The 22,710-nt window shown below is 41.2% G+C and overlaps 1 long non-coding RNA gene across 1 annotated transcript in view; it reads left to right on the top strand.

Annotated features, from left to right (window-relative positions):
* Positions 1 to 22,710, top strand: part of LOC134987440 (uncharacterized) — a 49,789-nt gene that overhangs the window by 1,981 nt on the left and 25,098 nt on the right. The gene's annotated exons all lie outside the window — the stretch shown is intronic.

Raw genomic sequence — 22,710 nt, 5'->3', positions numbered from 1 at the left:
GTGACAAAAATGAAAGAAAATTATGGGAAGAGAAAGAATAATGGTGAGAGAAGAACATCAGAAAATAGGGATGGCTTGAACATTCCCAGAAGAGATTCATTAGGCAGAGCCGGCCATAGGCATAGTCAAACTAGGCAATTGCCTAGGGCATTTGATATGCCTAGGGGCATCATCAGCTTCTGCTGATTAAAATGATATGTGGCATGCCTATATTCTGTGTGTAGCATTTCATATGCAGATACAGCCACAGTCTCACACAGTATATAGGCATGCTGCATATCAGTTTAATCAGCAGAAGCTGCTTGTGCATCCTACCCACATAGCAATGCAAATAAGATGCATTTTCATAAAAAAAAATGTGCCCGACGTTAGCATTGATGCAAGATTTGTGAGGACACATCTGCATCCAAGCAGAGGCAGAGGTCACAGTGTTAGTGGCAGTGTGAGTGCTGTGTGCATGTGAGTGGGTTGGTTGTGCAGTAGTGTTCAGAATATGTGTAAGGAGCATTATGTGTGTCATGTAAAAATGCATTAATAATGTGCAACATATGTGTAGGGGGCACTATGTGTGTCATTATGTGTATAAGGGCATTAATAATGTGCGGCATATGTGTAACAGGGTACTAATGTATGTGTGTCATTATGTGTATAGGGGCACTAATAATGTGCAGCAAATGTGTAGGGGGCACTATGTGTGTCATTATGTTTATAAGGGCATTAATAATGTGCGGCATGTGCGTAAGGGACATTATGTGTAAAAGGGCATTAATAAAGGTTGTCATAATGTGTAAGGTGCATTATGTTTATAAGGACATTAATGTGTCTCATATGTGTAAGGGGCATTACTGTGTGGAATTGTGTATAATGCATTACTAATGTGTGGCATTATGTGTATAAGGTGCTCTACTATATGGCGTTGCAAATAGAAAGGGCACTACTGTGTTGTCTAATGTGAATAAAGAGCAATAAGGTGTAGTGTAATGTGAATAAGGAGCAATTCCGTGTGATGTAATGTGAATAAGGGGCTCTACTGTGAGGAGTAACGTTTATAAGGTAAAGTGATACTACTGTGGGATGTAATATGAATTATGGACACTATCGCAAGATAAAATGTGAATAAAGTTGCAGTACTGTGTGGCGTAATTGGAATTGGGGTTACTATTGTGTGGCCATGTCCCTTCCCAGCAAGAAGATGCCCCTTTTTGGGCTGTGCGTCAAATGTGCGAACTGTTCCTATTTAAAATATAGGGGGTACAAGGACTGCTATGGGTGAGGGGTAATGGTGCTGGGAAAAATGTGCAAGGTCAGAGGCAGAACCAGCGGTGGTGCTAGGGGGCACCAGCCAAAATCTTGCCTAGGGCATCATATTGGTTAGGGCCGGGTCTGTCATTAGGAATTGAAGTTAGAAAGAGAAGACTGGATCTATAAGAAATGGCTAAAATAGAAGCACTTCAAAGAGTGTTGTGTATATATAGAATCAACAAAGATAAATTGAAAGCACTATTATAGAGTATTACAGACTAGCACAACAGATGGATGGATGTAAGAGTGAGTCAAGGAAGATACCGAAGGATGTGATTATCCAAGGAAGGAGGATGAACAGAGAATTATGAAATAGCAAAGAATGAATAATGATGCGAATTATGGCACTTTGCATATCAAGAGAACTGGTACTGCATGGATCCATATTATCAATTCCATTCTAGATTCATAACAAGTCCATACATGTAGAAGCATATCATAAACGAAAAATTACATTCTGCACACTGGACTAGAGAAGTGGTAATGTGCAATTGCCTACATCCTATATAATAAAAGGCCAACACTTCTCCTCACCTCTATGGGGGGAATTCAAGTGTTTTTTTTGCACCGTCTTAGACAAGATCAGTTGTACTATGCAATTGTTCACAGATAAAAATACTTATTTAGTTTTAACAACACAAGGAATGAAGTGGTTGTGCTCGGCTGACCAAACATATAGAAGAATGATCTAGACAGAGATTTCCCTTTCATATATGACACTTCCAATGTTTAATTATCATTATGGAAATAACAATTTTAACAATTAATATACTGTATTAAGCAAATCATCAATGTGGCAATGAACTGCACAGCTATTAGATTAATTTCCAATGTATATATTGGTTGGATTAAAAACTTGCACATATTCAATATCCATAAATCTGATGTGTGACTACAGTATATTGATTATGTCTATGTATTGTGCTATATTGATTATGGGGTCTATTTATTAAACATTGGATGGAGCTAAAGTGGACAGAGATAAAGTACCAACCAATCAGCTCATAACTGTCATTTTTCAAACCCAGCCTGTGACATGGCAGTTAGGAGCTGATTGGCTGGTACTTTTTCTCCATCCACTTTATCTCCATCCAAGGCTTAATAAATAGACCCCTATATCTTCATATTACGTTATATGTGCTATAACGATTATGTCTTTGTATTGTGTTATAATGATTATGTCTCTGTATTGTAGAATGGGGTCACAAACTATTTCTGATATTAATGTCCTCCACGACAGAATAAGATTCAGATGGAAGAACCACCTTTTTTTTTAGAACTTTTGCTGCAACTTAAAAATAATTATCTCTATACTTCAGTATTTTTGTATAAGTACAGTATTTCGTTGAGATTAAATAAGAATTTACTCACCGGTAATTCTATTTCTCGTAGTCCGTAGTGGATGCTGGGAACTCCGTAAGGACCATGGGGAATAGCGGGCTCCGAAGGAGGCTGGGCACTCTAGAAAGATCTTAGACTACCTGGTGTGCACTGGCTCCTCCCACCATGACCCTCCTCCAAGCCTCAGTTAGGTACTGTGCCCGGACGAGCGTACACAATAAGGAAGGATTTTGAATCCCGGGTAAGACTCATACCAGCCACACCAATCACACCGTACAACTCGTGATATGAAACACAGTTAACAGTATGAAACATTAGAGCCTCTCAACAGATGGCTCAACAATAACCCGATTTAGTTAACAATAACTATGTACAAGTATTGCAGATAAACCGCACTTGGGATGGGCGCCCAGCATCCACTACGGACTACGAGAAATAGAATTACCGGTGAGTAAATTCTTATTTTTTCTAACGTCCTAGTGGATGCTGGGAACTCCGTAAGGACCATGGGGATTATACCAAAGCTCCCAAACGGGCGGGAGAGTGCGGATGACTCTGCAGCACTGAATGAGAGAACTCCAGGTCCTCCTCAGCCAGGGTATCAAATTTGTAGAATTTTGCAAACGTGTTTGCCCCTGACCAAGTAGCTGCTCGGCAAAGTTGTAAAGCCGAGACCTCTCGGGCAGCCGCCCAAGATGAGCCCACCTTCCTTGTGGAATGGGCATTGACAGATTTTGGCTGTGGCAGGCCTGCCACAGTATGTGCAAGCTGAATTGTACTACAAATCCAACGAGCAATAGTCTGCTTAGAAGCAGGAGCACCCAGCTTGTTAGGTGCATATAGGATAAACAGCGAGTCAGATTTTCTGACTCTAGCCGTTCTGGAAACATATATTTTCAGTGCCCTGACAACGTCTAGCAACTTGGAGTCCTCCAAGTCCCTAGTAGCCTAGGCACCACAATAGGCTGGTTCAGGTGAAACGCTGACACCACCTTTGGGAGAAACTGGGGACGAGTCCTCAATTCTGCCCTATCCATATGGAAAATCAAATAAGGGCTTTTACAAGACAAAGCCGCCAACTTTGATACTCGCCTGGCAGAAGCCAAGGCCAATAACATAACCACCTTCCACGTGAGATATTTCAGATCCACAGTTTTTAGTGGTTCAAACCAATGTGATTTTAAGAAACTCAACACCACGTTGAGATCCCAAGGTGCCACAGGAGGCACAAACGGGGGCTGACTCTGCAGCACTCCTTTTATAAATGTCTGAACTTCAGGTACTGAAGCTAGTTCTTTTTGAAAGAAAATCGACAGAGCCGAGATCTGTACCTTAATGGAACCCAATTTAAGGCCCATAGTCACTCCTGCTTGCAGGAAATGCAGAAATCGACCTAGTTGAAATTCCTCTGTTGGGGCCCTTTCGGCCTCACACCATGCAACATATTTTCGCCATATGCGGTGATAATGAGTTGCTGTAACCTCTTTCCTGGCTTTAGTAAGCGTAGGAATTACTTCCTCCGGAATGCCCTTTTCCTTCAGGATCCGGCGTTCAACCGCCATGCCGACAAACGCAGCCGCGGTAAGTCTTGGAACAGACAGGGCCCCTGCTGCCGCAGGTCCTGTCTGAGTGGCAGAGGCCATGGGTCCTCTGATATAAATTCTTGAAGTTCTGGGTACCAAGCTCTTCTTGGCCATCCACGAGTATCGTTCTTACTCCTCGCCTTCTTATTATTCTCAGTACCTTTGGTATGAGAGGCAGAGGGGAGAACACATAAACCGACTGGTACACCCACGGTGTTACCAGAGCGTCCATAGCTATCGCCTGAGGGTCCCTTGACCCGGTGCAATATCTTTTATAGCTTTTTGTTGAGGCGGGACGCCATCATGTCCACCTGTGGCCTTTCCCAATGGTGTACAATCCTATTGGAAGACTTCTGGAGGAAGTCCCCATTCTCCCGGGTGGAGGTCGTGTCTGTTGAGAAGATCTGCTTCCCAGTTGTCCACTCCGGGAATGAACACTGCTGACAGTGCTAACACATGATTTTCCGCCTATCGGAGAATCCTTGTGGCTTCTGCCATCGCCATCCTGCTTCTTGTGCCGCCCTGTTGGTTTACATGGGCGACTGCCGTGATGTTGTCTGATTGGATCAGTACCGGCTGGTTTTGAAGCAGAGGCCTTGCCGGCCTCAGGGCATTGTAAATGGCCCTCAGGTCCAGAATATTTATGTGTAGGGAAATAACCTGACTTGACCAAAGTCCCTGGAAATTTCTTCCCTGTGTGACTGCCTCCCAGCCTCAAAGGCTGGAATCCATGGTCACTAGGACCTAGTCCTGTATGCCGAACCTGCGGCCCTCTTGAAGATGGGCACTCTGCAGCCACCACAGTAGAGATACCCTGGTCCTTGGAGACAGGGTTATCAGCCTATGCATCGGAAGATGCGATCCGGACCACTTGTCCAACAGGTCCCTCTGAAAAGTTCTTGTATGGAACCTGCCTAATGGGATTGCTTCGTAGGAAGCTACCATTTTTCCCAGGACTCGTGTGCAATGATGCACCGCTACCTATTTTGGCTTCAGGAGGTCTCTGACTAGAGATGACAACTCCTTGGCTTTCTCCTCCGGGAGAAACACTATTTCTGGTTTATGTCCAGAACCATCCCCAGGAACAGTAGACGTGTCATAGGAACCAGCTGTGACTTTGGACTGTTTAGAATCCAACCATGCTGTTGTAGCACTTTCCAAAATAGTGCTACCCCGACTACCAACTGCTCCTTGGACCTCGCCCTTATAACGAGATTGTCCAAGTACGGGATAATTACAACTCCCTTTTTTTGAAGGAGTATCTTTCGGCCATTACCTTGATAAAACACCCTCGGTGCCATGTACAGTCCAAACGGCAGTGTCTGGACTTGGTAATGGTAATCCTGTACCACAAATCTGAGGTACTCCTGGCGAGGATGGTAAATGGGGACATGCAGGTAAGCATCCTTGATGTCCCAGGATACCATGTAATCCCCCTCATCCAGGCTTGGAATAACCGCCCTGAGCGATTCCATCTTGAACTTGAATTTTTGTGTTCAAGGATTTTAAATATAAAATGGGTCACACCGAACCATGCGGTTTCGGTACCCCAACCCGTGTGGAATAGTAACCCCGTCCTTGTTGAAGTAGGGGCACCTTGAGTATTACCTGCTGGGAATACCGCTTATACATTGCCTCTAGCACAGCCTCCCTGCCTGAGGGAGTTGTCAGCAAGGCATATTTTAGGAAACGGCTGGGGGGAGACATCTCGAATTCCAGCTTGTACCCCTGAAATACTACTTGAAAGAAACAGGGATCCACCTGTGAGCGAGCCCACTAATTGCTGAAATTTTTGAGACGGCCCCCCACCGTACCTGGCTACACCTGTGGAGCACCCGCGTCATGGTGTGGCCTCACAGGAGGCGGGGGAAGAATCTTGATTCTGGGAACAGGCTGACTGGTGCAGCTTTTTTCCCTCTACCCTTGTCTCTGTACAGAAAGGAAGCGCCATTTGACCCGCTTGCTTTTCTGAAGCCGAAAGGACTGTACCTTTGTCTGTGAGGAAACCTGAGGTAAAATTATTTCTTCCCAGCAGTTGCTGTGGATACGAGGTCCCAGAGACCATCCCCAAATAATTCCTCACCCTTATAAGGCTCTCTATGCGCTTTTTAAGTCAGCATCACCTGTCCAGTGACAGGTCTCTAATACCCTCCTGACAGAATGGACATTACATTTATTTTGGATGCCAGTCGGCAAAATATCCCTCTGTGCATCCCCCATATATAAGACGATGTCTTTAATATGTTTTTATGTTTGCCAACTAGTATCCCTGTTTGACAGGGTCACCGACCACGCTGCAGCAGCACTATCTGCAGGTCTCAGTCTAGTACCTGAGTGTGTAAATACAGACTTCAGGATAGCCTCCTGTTTTTTATCAACAGGTACCTATTAAAGTGGCCGTATCCTAAGACGGCAGTGCCACCTTTTTTGACAAACGTGTGAGCGCCTTATCCACCCTAGGGGATATCTCCCAGCGTAACTTATCCACCTGGCGGGAAAGGGTACGCCATCAGTAACTTTTTATAAATTACCAGTTTCTTAACGGGGGAACCCACGCTTTCACACACTTCATTTATTCATCTGATGGGGGAACAAAACACTGCCTGTTTTTTCTCCCCAAACCTAAAACCCATTTTTAGAGGTGCTTGGGTTAAAGTCAGAAATGTATAACACATTTTTTATTGCCGGGATCACGTCACGGATGTTCCTAGTGGATTGTGTATATGTCTCCACTTTGTCGACACTGGAGTCAGACTCCGTGTCGACATCTGTGTCTGCCATCTGAGAGAGCGGGCGTTTTTGAGCCCCTGATGGCCTTTGAGACGCCTGGGCAGGCGCGGGCTGCGAAGCCGGCTGTCCCACAGCTGTTACGTCATCCACCCTTTTATGTAAGGAGTTGACACTGTCGGTTAATACCTTTCACCTATCCATCCACTCTGGTGTCGGCCCCACAGGGGGCGACATCACATATATCGGCCTCTGTTCTGTCACCATATAAGCCTCCTCATTCAACATGTCGACACAGCCGTACCGACACACCGCAGACACACAGGGAATGCTCTAAACGAGGACAGGACCCACAAAAGCCCTTTGGGGGGACAGAGTAAGAGTATGCCAGCACACACCAGAGCGCTATATATATACAGGGACTAACTGAGTTATGTCCCTAATAGCTTTTATATAATATACTGTATACAGTGCCAATTTTAATGCCCCCCCTCTCTTTTCCCTCTTACTGTACTGTAGAATTGCAGGGAAGAGCCAGGGAGCTTCCCTCCAGCCGAGCTGTGAGGGAAAAATGGCGCCAGTGTGCTGAGGAGATAGGCTCCGCCCCTTTTTCGCGGCCTATTCTCCCGTTTTTTATGGAATTCTGGCAGGGGTATTTACCTCATATATAGCCCCTGGGGCCATATATTGAGGTATTTTAGCCAGCCAAGGTGTTTTTATTGCTGCCTCAGGGCGCCCCCCCCAGCGCCCTGCACCCTCAGTGACCGGAGTGTGAAGTGTGTGAGAGGAGCAATGGCGCACAGCTGCAGTGCTGTGCGCAGGGCCGGTTCAAGGGCGCAGAGCGCCCCGGGCAGGAAAGGGGCGTGGCCTAATACAGGGGGCGTGGTGAGTCACGCCCCCTGTACATTGAAAGCGCCGCTTGAATGCTGAGCGGTGCGCGATGACGTCATCGCGCACCGCACAGCAAAAGGTCCTCTCCACGAAGAGAAACTAGACGCTATGCGTCTAGTTCCCTTCGTGGAGAGGACCTTTGCTGTGCGGTGCGCGATGACGTCATCGCGCACCGCTCAGCAGTTACTCTCCACGAAGGGAAACTAGACGCATAGCGTCTAGTTCCCTTCACAGGAGGCGCCGAGGACGGGGACGGCAGCGGGCAGCGGAGGCGGACGGGGGACACAGCGGGCAGCAGTGGCGGATCTTGCCACGGTGCGGCGCCCTCCGGATGGCACCAGCGCCCTCCGGAAGGCGGCGCCCCGGGCAAAAGTCCTGCTTGCCCGTGGCAAGAACCGCCACTGGCCGTGCGCTACCTTGGTGAAGACAGAGTCTTCATGCCGCCGATTTTCCGGACCATCTTCTTGCTTCTGGCTCTGTAAGGGGGACGGCGGCGCGGCTCCGGGACCGAACATCAAGGCTGGGCCTGCGGTCGATCCCTCTGGAGCTAATGGTGTCCAGTAGCCTAAGAAGCCCAATCCGGCTGCAAGCAGGCGAGTTCGCTTCTTCTCCCCTTAGTCCCTCGCTGCAGTGAGCCTGTTGCCAGCAGGTCTCACTGAAAATAACAAATTCTAAGACTATAACTTTCTAAGAGCTCAGGAGAGCCCCTAGTGTGCATCCAACCTCGGCCGGGCACGAAATCTAACTGAGGCTTGGAGGAGGGTCATGGTGGGAGGAGCCAGTGCACACCAGGTAGTCTAAGATCTTTCTAGAGTGCCCAGCCTCCTTCGGAGCCCGCTATTCCCCATGGTCCTTACGGAGTTCCCAGCATCCACTAGGACGTTAGAGAAATTTATTTTCACCCCAACTAATTTTCTTGTTCAATGATCCACATGATAATGATCAACAGATAATGATTGTGATTGAGAAATCTTTTGAACGTGAATAATCTGAAGCTAAACTTGATAGCGCATTCTTCAGCGCTCAACCCTTCAAACCAATTTCAAATCATTTGTATTAAAATTCACAAATGCCACTAAAGTTGTATCCAAACAAGTGCAAATAAAGACATCAATGTTAGGATAAGAAACCAAAAGAAAATCTCCAAGCGCTCTGGTATCAGATGTTGACACTTCTATTAAATTAATGATCAAACATTTTTATATAAGGAATATTTTATTTAAAATATAAGCACAAAAAGAATACACAATTATTAAATGTATATCTATAAAAAATGTGAGTCCTAGTACCGGTATACTGACATACAAACAATACAACATAGAACATATATTTAAAGGTAAAATGCCTCCACAGGTTTTTCAACTTAGAGGATAATTGGTCCTTTATAGTGTGCTGGGTAATAGATCCCAAGCTTTTGTAGTGTCCTTGTTTGGGAGTCTGCTGCAAATATGACTCAGACAAAGTCCATAATCTTCTAGGGCATTCATCAACATAGACAAAAAAGTCACTTTTAAAAGTTGGGAATCGCCTCAACTTACTTGTACATCCGTGGGTGTCAGAAAAAGCATAGCATCAGATGTCCGCCGGCAGACGTGATATGGTGCTCTAGTATCAACTAGTATCGCCTGTCTAGCAGGCTTCGTCAGGATAACCGAGTGCACCCTCTGTCATGCTTTTAAAGCTCCCTCTGACAGCGGTTCTCATGGAGACGGATAGACACTTCCGTTCCTCCGGTAATGGTTCCTATGGAGATGGGTAAACACTTCCGCCCCTCTGAAAACGGTTCCCATGGAGACGGATCGACACTTCCGCCCCTCGTCTCACTTATATCCTTGCTTCCGCCCTTAGTTCAGTTTTCTATGTCGTCTTCACTGTTAGACAGCTTCCGCCCTTCTTTCATAGAGTTCTCCTCCGCAGGACGCGTCACTTCCGTCCTCGTTCCTCACCGTTGTCATGGCTATGAATGCTTCGTTTACATTTCCATTTAACTTCCTCCATCTGTTCCGCCCTTAGTTCCCTTTGATAGCGGTTTCCTTGGGAACGTGTATAGAACTTCCGCCCCTCTTTTTATTTATGATATAGCTTCCGCCCTTACTCCAGCTTAGTATGTCACCTTCATTGCTTACAGCTTCTGCCCTTCTTTGTCAAACATTATTCTCTAGTCATGGGATTGGTTTTACCCCCTTGTTTAAACACACAGACAAAACAACATAAATCACAGTGACTTAAAATCTTTTTAGATAATTACTTAATACTTAATTTTTTTAGAAAATATATATATATATATCTTTTTATAAGGGATGTATATGTTTATACCAAATATTTAATATTTAATAAATAAACAGAGGTGATACTGATAGAACCAGTCCTTTTTCAATTCTCTTTCAGAAATGGATGCAGGTCCCATTCAACATTGAGGCCTCCCGGTATTAGTGTTCCTAGATTGAACATTGTTCTTGCTTCTTCCTTCAATAACAAGTCATTCCAGTTTCCACCTCTCCAGGGTTTCTTTACCATTTTAATACCTATAAACTTTAAACCTGAGGGATCACTATTATGTTTCTTGGTGAAATGTTCTGGAATGCTGTGATGTTCCATATTTTTCCTTATATTATTTAGATGCTCATTAATTCTGACGTATAGGTTGCGGTACGTCTTCCCCACGTATTGTAGCCCACATGGGCATATAAGTAAATAAATCACCCCTTTCGAATTACAGGTAATTCTTTCATTTATTTTATATTCCTTTCCTGTTTTAATTGATGTATATTTTTTAATTGGTTTCGTCGATGTGTTCTTAGTTTTTTTACAGGCTATACAATTATGACAATTGAAGAAACCTGGTTCTGATTCTTTTAGCCAAGTTTCTTTCCCTTTTGTCTCTTTCCTAAGGATCCCTTTTACGATTTTATTTTTTATTGTAGGCGCTCTCCTGAAGATCACTTTTGGTTTCCTGGGTAGAATATCTTCCAATTCTTTATCGGCTTTCAAGATATGCCAATGTCTAAAAATACTTTTTTCTAATAAACCTCGTTGGCTTGAATAATTCGTTAGGAACAGAATTTCATCTTGGATGTTCTTCTTTTCTTTATAGCGAAGGAGATCATTTCTGTCTATTAGATCCACTTCTTCTTTATTCTTTTTTAGGCTTGATCTTTCATAGTTCTTATTCTCAAATTGTTGAATTAATTTCCTAGTTTGTTGTTCCCTCCATACTCCTATAGCAGCTTGGTTCATCAGTTAGCATAAAGCGCTGTCCTTTCATTTTGCTTTTTTAAAGTCTTTTTCCACTTAAAGGGCAGCAGCTATTCGCACGATGACACTCAATAAAGAAGAACGTATAAGGTTATTAAATGATTTAATACCAGTACAAGGAAGAACCCCACAAACAATAACAGAGGTGACGGAGGAAACATTTTGTGAATTATATACTAGAATAGAAATATTACAGATACAAGAAATTAAACAATGGTGGGAAGGTACCACACTTGGGATATATATTGAAAAACAGATGATCCCTAGAGGTCTAAGAATGACCAAAGTACCATCATTTTTATCAAAAAATGGGGAATTTGCAAAAAAATGGAATGACATATTAGATGCATGTTCTTTTCGTTTAATGAAACTAATTATTGATGACAGGGAAGCATCTATTAGAGATCTAGAGGAAGAAATTCTTAATATACGAAAAAAATTCAAACCCCTAGAGAAACTGACAGATTATCAAAACCTGGAGACCCTGACTAAGAATAAACTTCAGAAAATAGAAAATGAAGTAATTGAGCAGAAACGGAAGAAACTTGTCAGGGATTTGGAAGACTACAAGGGGGATTTCAGAAATTGGAAAATAGAAAACCAAACGAACGGAATAGAAAATAGACCAAGAAATGACTACCGTTTGGCTCGTCAATGGAATACGACCAGAGATAATTCAAATCAACAGAAAGAGAGGGATAGAATTAGGGAACAGATCTATCCAATACCAAATGAGAAGTATGGTTATAGAAGTAGGAACCCCAATGATAGGTATTGGGAACAATCACGTACTAGAATGAGGTCACCAATAACCAGGAAACAAATGACAGACAGGTATCCAAGCACCTGGAATAATGAGGAAGGATATCGGAGGTTGGAAAGAGAAGAACGAAGATATGAGGCTCCTTATAGATATAGGAGAGATAGATATCCTACAGCGGAGACTTTGAAAAAAAGTTTTAATCATGGGAGAGAAGATCACCAAGAAAAACTTGATGTCTCAGCTCGAACATTGATGGCAAGATTGAATAATAGAGGAAAAAGCAAACCAAGAAGTGGAGAAAAACATTCAGTAGAGGAAGAAGATGAAGAAGTGGATGATACAGAAGCTTTTCTAGATGCTTTTTTAGAACTAGCTCAGAAGAACACCTCCTCTTTAAATCTAGGAGCAATCCCAAAAAAATCACCAGACCTAAACATGAAAAAAAGACGGAGACGAAAGAGAGATTCAAATACAACAGAAGGGGAAAGCGAGGTGGAACAAAAAACAGGTCAAAAGAAAAAACTGAAAAAAACAGCGAAGAAGTCTCAACGGAGGGGATATTCAACTTAAGTAAATATAACCTAAGTGCCTCTGAGACATCAATTTTGCAGAAAGGCCTAAAATTTGCACCGACGAATACTCTTGATAAATTTAATACTTTTATAGATTTGGAGAAGTTCATTAGAAAAATCACGTTGAAAAAGTTTTTTAAGCGGAAAGAAAAAGAGAATATAGGAGAAAGAGAAACAAGATTGGACGAATTTGAACATTCAAACCTAAAGGAAAGATCTACGTTTTATCCAGCCCATCTGAAAGACCACTACCTTACCACTTTCCAAAGAATGGTAGAAGATGATATCAGAAGAATACCGGACAACATCAGACAGAAAGGAAAATGGAATTTAACTAAGAACGAGAGTAAGGCCCTCAAAATGTTACAAAAGAATGAAAAGATCGTGATTAAACAGGCGGATAAAGGAGGGGGTATTGTCCTTATGGACACAGACCAATATGATAAAGAATCAAGAAGACTCCTAAGTGATGAAACAACCTACCAACTTCTACAGAAAGACCCTACGGATGGATTCAGAAAAGAACTAGAAAAAATCCTTAAGGAAGCTCTGGAGAAAGGGATCTTAACAAAAGATGAATATAAGTTCATTTATCCAGAATATCCGATGATGGCTTACTTCTATCATCTGCCAAAAATCCATAAGGATCAAACCACTCCACCGGGAAGGCCAATAGTAGCTGGAATCCAATCGTTAACCTCCAATCTTTCTTGTTATATAGATACATTTCTAAAACCCTTTGTAATTAATCAGCAAAGTTATATTAAAGACACCACGCAAATTTGAAATAAATTAAATGGAATTATGTGGAAAGAGGGCTACCTATTGGCTACATGTGACATAAAGTCATTGTACACCTCAATAAAACATGATCAAGGAATGGAAAATGTCCGGAAAATTATTACAAATGAATCAAGTTTGAGTAAAGATCAAATTGATTTTATTTTGGAAGGAATAAAATTCACTCTTAATCATAACTATTTCCGATATGCAGATGATTGCTATATCCAAACCCAAGGAACAGCCATGGGCACAAACTTCGCCCCTTCTTACGCTAATTTATTTCTCGCACAATGGGAAAATGAGCATATATGGAAGAACAACCCAAATTTGAATAAAATCGTCTTATGGGCAAGATATATCGACGATGTCATCCTTATTTGGAATGGAAAGTCCATGGACTTAGAGAAATTTATTGAGCAGCTAAATAATAATGTGTTTAACTTAGAATTCACAAAAGAAATCAGTTAATTTAGCGTGAATTTTTTAGATCTGACCATATTCATTCAGGAGAATAAAATAGAGACCAGAACTTTTACAAAGGATGTAGACTGCAACAGCTATTTAAATTTCCAGAGTAATCACCATCCGAAGTGGCTTTCGAATATTCCAAAGGGGCAGATGAAGCGGATTAGGAGAAACTGCTCAAGGAAAGAAGATTATGAACAACAAACTAGGAAATTAATTCAACAATTTGAGAATAAGAACTATGAAAGATCAAGCCCAAAAAAGAATAAAGAAGAAGTGGATCTAATAGACAGAAATGATCTCCTTCGCTATAAAGAAAAGAAGAACATCCAAGATGAAATTCTGTTCCTAACGAATTATTCAAGCCAACGAGGTTTATTAGAAAAAAGTATTTTTAGACATTGGCATATCTTGAAAGCCGATAAAGAATTGGAAGATATTCTACCCAGGAAACCAAAAGTGATCTTCAGGAGAGCGCCTACAATAAAAAATAAAATCGTAAAAGGGATCCTTAGGAAAGAGACAAAAGAGAAAGAAACCTGGCTAAAAGAATCAGAACCAGGTTTCTTCAATTGTCATAATTGTATAGCCTGTAAAAAAAACTAAGAACACATCGACGAAACCAATTCAAAAATATACATCAATTAAAACAGGAAAGGAATATAAAATAAATGAAAGAATTACCTGTAATTCGAAAGGGGTGATTTATTTACTTATATGCCCATGTGGGCTACAATACGTGGGGAAGACGTACCGCAACCTATACGTCAGAATTAATGAGCATCTAAATAATATAAGGAAAAATATGGAACATCACAGCATTCCAGAACATTTCACCAAGAAACATAATAGTGATCCCTCAGGTTTAAAGTTTATAGGTATTAAAATGGTAAAGAAACCATGGAGAGGTGGAAACTGGAATGACTTGTTATTGAAGGAAGAAGCAAGAACAATGTTCAATCTAGGAACACTAATACCGGGAGGCCTCAATGTTGAATGGGACCTGCATCCATTTCTGAAAGAGAATTGAAAAAGGACTGGTTCTATCAGTATCACCTCTGTTTATTTATTAAATATTAAATATTTGGTATAAACATATACATCCCTTATAAAAAGATATATATATATATTTTCTAAAAAAATTAGGTATTAAGTAATTATCTAAAAAGATTTTAAGTCACTGTGATTTATGTTGTTTTGTCTGTGTGTTTAAACAAGGGGGTAAAACCAATCCCATGACTAGAGAATAATGTTTGACAAAGAAGGGCAGAAGCTGTAAGCAATGAAGGTGACATACTAAGCTGGAGTAAGGGCGGAAGCTATATCATAAATAAAAAGAGGGGCGGAAGTTCTATACACGTTCCCAAGGAAACCGCTATCAAAGGGAACTAAGGGCGGAACAGATGGAGGAAGTTAAATGGAAATGTAAACGAAGCATTCATAGCCATGACAACGGTGAGGAACGAGGACGGAAGTGACGCGTCCTGCGGAGGAGGACTCTATGAAAGAAGCACGGAAGCTGTCTAACAGTGAAGACGACATAGAAAACTGAACTAAGGGCGGAAGCAAGGATATAAGTGAGACGAGGGGCGGAAGTGTCGATCCGTCTCCATGGGAACCGTTTTCAGAGGGGCGGAAGTGTTTACCCATCTCCATAGGAACCATTACCGGATTAACGGAAGTGTCTATCCGTCTCCATGAGAACCGCTGTCAGAGGGAGCTTTAAAAGCATGACAGAGGGTGCACTCGGTTATCCTGGCGAAGCCTGCTAGACAGGCGAAACTAGTTGATACTAGAGCACCATATCACGTCTGCCGGCGGACATCTGATGCTATGCTTTTTCTGACACCCACGGATGTACAAGTAAGTTGAGGCGATTCCCAACTTTTAAAAGTGACTTTTTTGTCTATGTTGATGAATGCCCTGGAAGATTATGGACTTTGTCTGAGTCATATTTACAGCAGACTCCCAAACAAGGACACTACAAAAGCTTGGGATCTATTACCCAGCACACTATAAAGGACCAATTATCCTCTAAGTTGAAAAACCTGTGGAGGCATTTTACCTTTACATATATGTTCTATGTTGTTTTGTTTGTATGTCAGTATACCGGTACTAGGACTCACATTTTTTATAGATATACATTTAATAATTGTGTATTCTTTTTGTGCTTATATTTTAAATAAAATATTCCTTATATAAAAATGTTTGATAATTAATTTAATAGAAGTGTCAACATCTGATACCAGAGCGCTTGGAGATTTTCTTTTGGTTTCTTAACATAACATTGGGATATATGGATTCCCTCCATACTCCTATAGCAGCTTGGTTCATCAGTTAGCGTAAAGCGCTGTCCTTTCATTTTGCTTTTTTAAAGTCTTTTTCCACTTAAAGGGCAGCAGCTATTCGCACGATGACACTCAATAAAGAAGAACGTATAAGGTTATTAAATGATTTAATACCAGTACAAGGAAGAACCCCACAAACAATAACAGAGGTGACGGAGGAAACATTTTGTGAATTATATACTAGATTAGAAAAATTACAGATACAAGAAATTAAACAATGGTGGGAAGGTACCACACTTGGGAAATATATTGAAAAACAGATGATCCCTAGATGTCTAAGAATGACCAAAGTACCATCATTTTTATCAAAAAATGGTGAATTTGCAAAAAAAATGGAATGACATATTAGATGCATGTTCTTTTCGTTTAATGAAACTAATTATTGATGACAGGGAAGCATCTATTAGAGATCTAGAGGAAGAAATTCTTAATATACGAAAAAAATTCAAACCCCTAGAGAAACTGACAGATTATCTGAACCTCGAGACCCTGACTAAGAATAAACTTCAGAAAATAGAAAATGAAGTAATTGAGCAGAAACGGAAGAAACTTGTCAGGGATTTGGAAGACTACAAGGGGGATTTCAGAAATTGGAAAATAGAAAACCAAACGAACGGAATAGAAAATAGACCAAGAAATGACTACCGTTTGGCTCGTCAATGGAATACGACCAGAGATAATTCAAATCAACGGAAAGAGAGGGATAGAATTAGGGAACAGATCTATCCAATACCAAATGAGAAGTATGGTTATAGAAGTAGGAACCTCAATGATAGGTATTGGGAACAATCACGTACTAGAATGAGGTCACCAATAACCAGGAAACAAATGACAGACAGGTATCCAAGCACCTGGAATAATGAGGAAGGATATCGGAGGTTGGAAAGAGAAGAACGAAGATATGAGGCTCCTTATAGATATAGGAGAGATAGATATCCTACAGCGGAGACTTTGAAAAAAAGTTTTAATCATGGGAGAGAAGATCACCAAGAAAAACTTGATGTCTCAGCTCGAACATTGATGGCAAGATTGAATAATAGAGGAAAAAGCAAACCAAGAAGTGGAGAAAAACATTCAGTAGAGGAAGAAGATGAAGAAGTGGATGATACAGAAGCTTTTCTAGATGCTTTTTTAGAACTAGCTCAGAAGAACACCTCCTCTTTAAATCTAGGAGCAATCCCAAAAAAATCACCAGACCTAAACATGAAAAATAGACGGAGACGAAAGAGAGATTCAAATACAACAGAAGGGGAAAGCGAGGTGGAACAAAAAACAGGTCAAAAGAAAAAACTGAAAAAAACAGCGAAGAAGTCTCAACACAGGGGATATTCAACTTAAGTAAATATAACCTAAGTGCCTCTGAGACATCAATTTTGCAGAAAGGCCTAAAATTTGCACCGACGAATACTCTTGATAAATTTAATACTTTTATAGATTTGGAGAAGTTCATTAGAAAAATCACGTTGAAAAAGTTTTTTAAGCGGAAAGAAAAAGAGAATATAGGAGAAAGAGAAACAAGATTGGACGGATTTGAACATTCAAACCTAAAGGAAAGATCTACGTTTTATCCAGCCCATCTGAAAGACCACTACCTTACCACTTTCCAAAGAATGGTAGAAGATGATATCAGAAGAATACCGGACAACATCAGACAGAAAGGAAAATGGAATTTAACTAAGAACGAGAGTAAGGCCCTCAAAATGTTACAAAAGAATGAAAAGATCGTGATTAAACAGGCGGATAAAGGAGGGGGTATTGTCCTTATGGACACAGACCAATATGATAAAGAATCAAGAAGACTCCTAAGTGATGAAACAACCTACCAACTTCTACAGAAAGACCCTACGGATGGATTCAGAAAAGAACTAGAAAAAATCCTTAAGGAAGCTCTGGAGAAAGGGATCTTAACAAAAGATGAATATAAGTTCATTTATCCAGAATATCCGATGATGGCTTACTTCTATCATCTGCCAAAAATCCATAAGGATCAAACCACTCCACCGGGAAGGCCAATAATAGCTGGAATCCAATCGTTAACCTTCAATCTTTCTTGTTATATAGATACATTTCTAAAACCCTTTGTAATTAATCAGCAAAGTTATATTAAAGATACCACGCAAATTTGAAATAAATTAAATGGAATTATGTGGAAAGAGGGCTACCTATTGGCTACATGTGACATAAAGTCATTGTACACCTCAATAAAACATGATCAAGGAATGGAAAATGTCCGGAAAATTATTACAAATGAATCAAGTTTGAGTAAAGATCAAATTGATTTTATTTTGGAAGGAATAAAATTCACTCTTAATCATAACTATTTCTGATATGCAGATGATTGCTATATCCAAACCCAAGGCACAGCCATGGGCACAAACTTTGCCCCTTCTTACGCTAATTTATTTCTCGCACAATGGGAAAATGAGCATATATGGAAGAATAACCCATATTTGAATAAAATCGTCTTATGGGCAAGATATATCGACGATGTCATCCTTATTTGGAATGGAAAGTCCATGGACTTAGAGAAATTTATTGAGCAGCTAAATAATAATGTGTTTAACTTAGAATTCACAAAAGAAATCAGTGAATTTAGCGTGAATTTTTTAGATCTTACTATATTCATTCAGGAGAATAAAATAGAGACCAGAACTTTTACAAAGGATGTAGACTGCAACAGCTATTTAAATTTCCAGAGTAATCACCATCCGAAGTGGCTTTCGAATATTCCAAAGGGGCAGATGAAGCGGATTAGGAGAAACTGCTCAAGGAAAGAAGATTATGAACAACAAACTAGGAAATTAATTCAACAATTTGAGAATAAGAACTATGAAAGATCAAGCCTAAAAAAGAAGAAGTGGATCTAATAGACAGAAATGATCTCCTTCGCTATAAAGAAAAGAAGAACATCCAAGATGAAATTCTGTTCCTAACGAATTATTCAAGCCAACGAGGTTTATTAGAAAAAAGTATTTTTAGACATTGGCATATCTTGAAAGCCGATAAAGAATTGGAAGATATTCTACCCAGGAAACCAAAAGTGATCTTCAGGAGAGCGCCTACAATAAAAAATAAAATCGTAAAAGGGATCCTTAGGAAAGAGACAAAAGGGAAAGAAACTTGGCTAAAAGAATCAGAACCAGGTTTCTTCAATTGTCATAATTGTATAGCCTGTAAAAAAACTAAGAACACATCGACGAAACCAATTCAAAAATATACATCAAGTAAAACAGGAAAGGAATATAAAATAAATGAAAGAATTACCTGTAATTCGAAAGGGGTGATTTATTTACTTATATGCCCATGTGGGCTACAATACGTGGGGAAGACGTACCGCAACCTATACGTCAGAATTAATGAACATCTAAATAATATAAGGAAAAATATGGAACATCACAGCATTCCAGAACATTTCACCAAGAAACATAATAGTGATCCCTCAGGTTTAAAGTTTATAGGTATTAAAATGGTAAAGAAACCCTGGAGAGGTGGAAACTGGAATGACTTGTTATTGAAGGAAGAAGCAAGAACAATGTTCAATCTAGGAACACTAATACCGGGAGGCCTCAATGTTGAATGGGACCTGCATCCATTTCTGAAAGAGAATTGAAAAAGGACTGGTTCTATCAGTATCACCTCTGTTTATTTATTAAATATTAAATATTTGGTATAAACATATACATCCCTTATAAAAAGATATATATATATATTTTCTAAAAAAATTAGGTATTAAGTAATTATCTAAAAAGATTTTAAGTCACTGTGATTTATGTTGTTTTGTCTGTGTGTTTAAACAAGGGGGTAAAACCAATCCCATTACTAGAGAATAATGTTTGACAAAGAAGGGCAGAAGCTGTAAGCAATGAAGGTGACATACTAAGCTGGAGTAAGGGCGGAAGCTATATCATAAATAAAAAGAGGGGCGGAAGTTCTATACACGTTCCCAAGGAAACCGCTATCAAAGGGAACTAAGGGCGGAACAGATGGAGGAAGTTAAATGGAAATGTGAACGAAGCATTCATAGCCATGACAACGGTGAGGAAAGAGGACGGAAGTGACGCGTCCTGTGGAGGAGGACTCTATGAAAGAAGGGCGGAAGCTGTCTAACAGTGAAGACGACATAGAAAACTGAACTAAGGGCGGAAGCAAGGCTATAAGTGAGACGAGGGGCGGAAGTGTCGATCCGTCTCCATGGGAACCGTTTTCAGAGGGGCGGAAGTGTTTACCCGTCTCCATAGGAACCATTACCGGAGGAACGGAAGTGTCTATCCGTCTCCATGGGAACCGCTGTCAGAGGGAGCTTTAAAAGCATGACAGAGGGTGCACTTGGTTATCCTGACGAAGCCTGCTAGACAGGCGAAACTAGTTGATACTAGAGCACCATATCACGTCTGCCGGCGGACATCTGATGCTATGCTTTTTCTGACACCCACGGATGTACAAGTAAGTTGAGGCGATTCCCAACTTTTAAAAGTGACTTTTTTGTCTATGTTGATGAATGCCCTGGAAGATTATGGACTTTGTCTGAGTCATATTTACAGCAGACTCCCAAACAAGGACACTACAAAAGCTTGGGATCTATTACCCAGCACACTATAAAGGACCAATTATCCTCTAAGTTGAAAAACCTGTGGAGGCATTTTACCTTTAAATATATGTTCTATGTTGTATTGTTTGTATGTCAGTATACCGGTACTAGGACTCACATTTTTTATAGATATACATTTAATAATTGTGTATTCTTTTTGTGCTTATATTTTAAATAAAATATTCCTTATATAAAAATGTTTGATCATTAATTTAATAGAAGTGTCAACATCTGATACCAGAGCGCTTGGAGATTTTATTTTGGTTTCTTAACATAACATTGGGATAAGTGGATTCCCTCCATACTCCTATAGCAGCTTGGTTCATCAGTTAGCGTAAAGCGCTGTCCTTTCATTTTGCTTTTTTATCAATGTTAGGATATTGCTCATACAATATCCGGACTCTAGGTCGACACTGTCTAGGTCGACACACACTAGGTTGACACCTATTGGTCGATATTGAGTAGGATGACACAGACAATAAGTCAACACGACCATTTGGTCGATATGAACAAGGTCGACATGGAAAAAGGGCGACATGATTTTTTCTATTTTTTTTCCATTGTTTAAACTTTTTCATACTTTATGATCCACATGGACTACAATTGGGAATGGTAACCTGCCCGAAGCATGAAAAGGGAAGCGAGCCATGCGAGGGGACACGGTGCACTAATTGGGGTTCCTCGCCACTTTGCAAAGAAAACGACACCAAAAAAACATTAAACTCAAGTTGACCTTTTTCCATGTCGACCTATTTCCTGTGTTGACCTAGTCACTGTTGACCAATAGGTGTCCACCTAATGTGTGTCGCCGTAGACATTGTTGCTCTACAGGGTTGGGAAATGTCCTGGTGCATGCCCAATGAGAGTGCGCTATGCTTCTTCTATAATCTTAGTTGTTGCCAAACAAGCAGTGACCGGCAATCACTGGACAGATTTTGCCAGTGTGTCTGGCATAGCTCTGGTATCCTGTTTCGCTGTGTTTTTCACCTTGGCTTGTTTGTGATTCTGTTGAACTCTCCCTTTCCTGAACTCGACCTACTCATGATCATCTTTTCTCCATTTGCTTCTTTTGTTATTTGGATTTATTGCTTCTAAACTTTGTGGCACTGATTGTGTGTAGGACGTAAGAACAAAATCGGAGGCATCCCACGATTATCAGTAGACTGCGCATGCACAGAGGGAAGCAATCGCAGACTGTGCATGCACCCCAACATGCATGCACATATTGAGGGATGATAAAAGGGCGGGTGGGCTTGCTCCGTGTATGGCCACTCTGACAATGGCCATTTCTGGTTGGCAACTGGGCGGTTACTCTGCGGATGCACAGATTAGATTTGTCTCACAGGAGTACCAAGGGCGTACAACACAACTTCTAAGCTTAATCTAGGCATATGGATGGAAATAGGATGCCTGTGTCAAACGGATATTTAGAACCAAGCATGGGGTGAGAATGAGTGCTTTTACAGGATGGTATCAGTATCCCAGCACTTGGTATGCTGGCATTCAGCATACTGACAGCGGCATCTTGATGCGTAGCATCCCGGCAACTTGTTGGAAAGTGTTCTAACCCGCCTACTAACCCTCCGTTCCCACAGCCTGATGCTATCCCTCCCCACCAACACCCTGCAGCCTAACCCTAGCACTCCCCGGTGGTGCCTAACCCAAAGTCCCCCCTTAATGCCTAAACCTAACCCTCTCTCCCCACAGCCTAACCCTAAACCTAACCCTCACCCTGCCGCCTAAATCTAACCCTCTCTCCATGCAGCCTAACCCTAACCCTCACCATGCAGCCTAACCCTAACCCTCCCCTGCAGCCTAACCCTAACCCTCCCCTGCAGCCTAACCCTAACCCTCCCCTGCACTCTTACAGTCAGGATGCTGGCAGTTGAGATTCTGGCTATGGCATTGTGTTCGATGTTGGGATCCTGGCATCAGTCTTGTGACCAGTGTCAGGATTCCGGCATATGTATTCTGACTGCGGATATCCGGAACGCCGGTGTGCTGCAGCTGTAGAGGTAAAGCATTACGCGGTGTGACTATACACAGGAAGTTGGACAGATATTCTCTGTAGCATAAGGTAGTAATTCTGGCT

The sequence above is a fragment of the Pseudophryne corroboree genome, chromosome 2, assembly GCF_028390025.1.
Source record: "Pseudophryne corroboree isolate aPseCor3 chromosome 2, aPseCor3.hap2, whole genome shotgun sequence".
NCBI lineage: Eukaryota > Metazoa > Chordata > Amphibia > Anura > Myobatrachidae > Pseudophryne > Pseudophryne corroboree.
The sequence above is the reverse complement of the archived record's forward strand: the minus strand, read 5'-3'. Positions and strand labels throughout refer to the sequence as shown.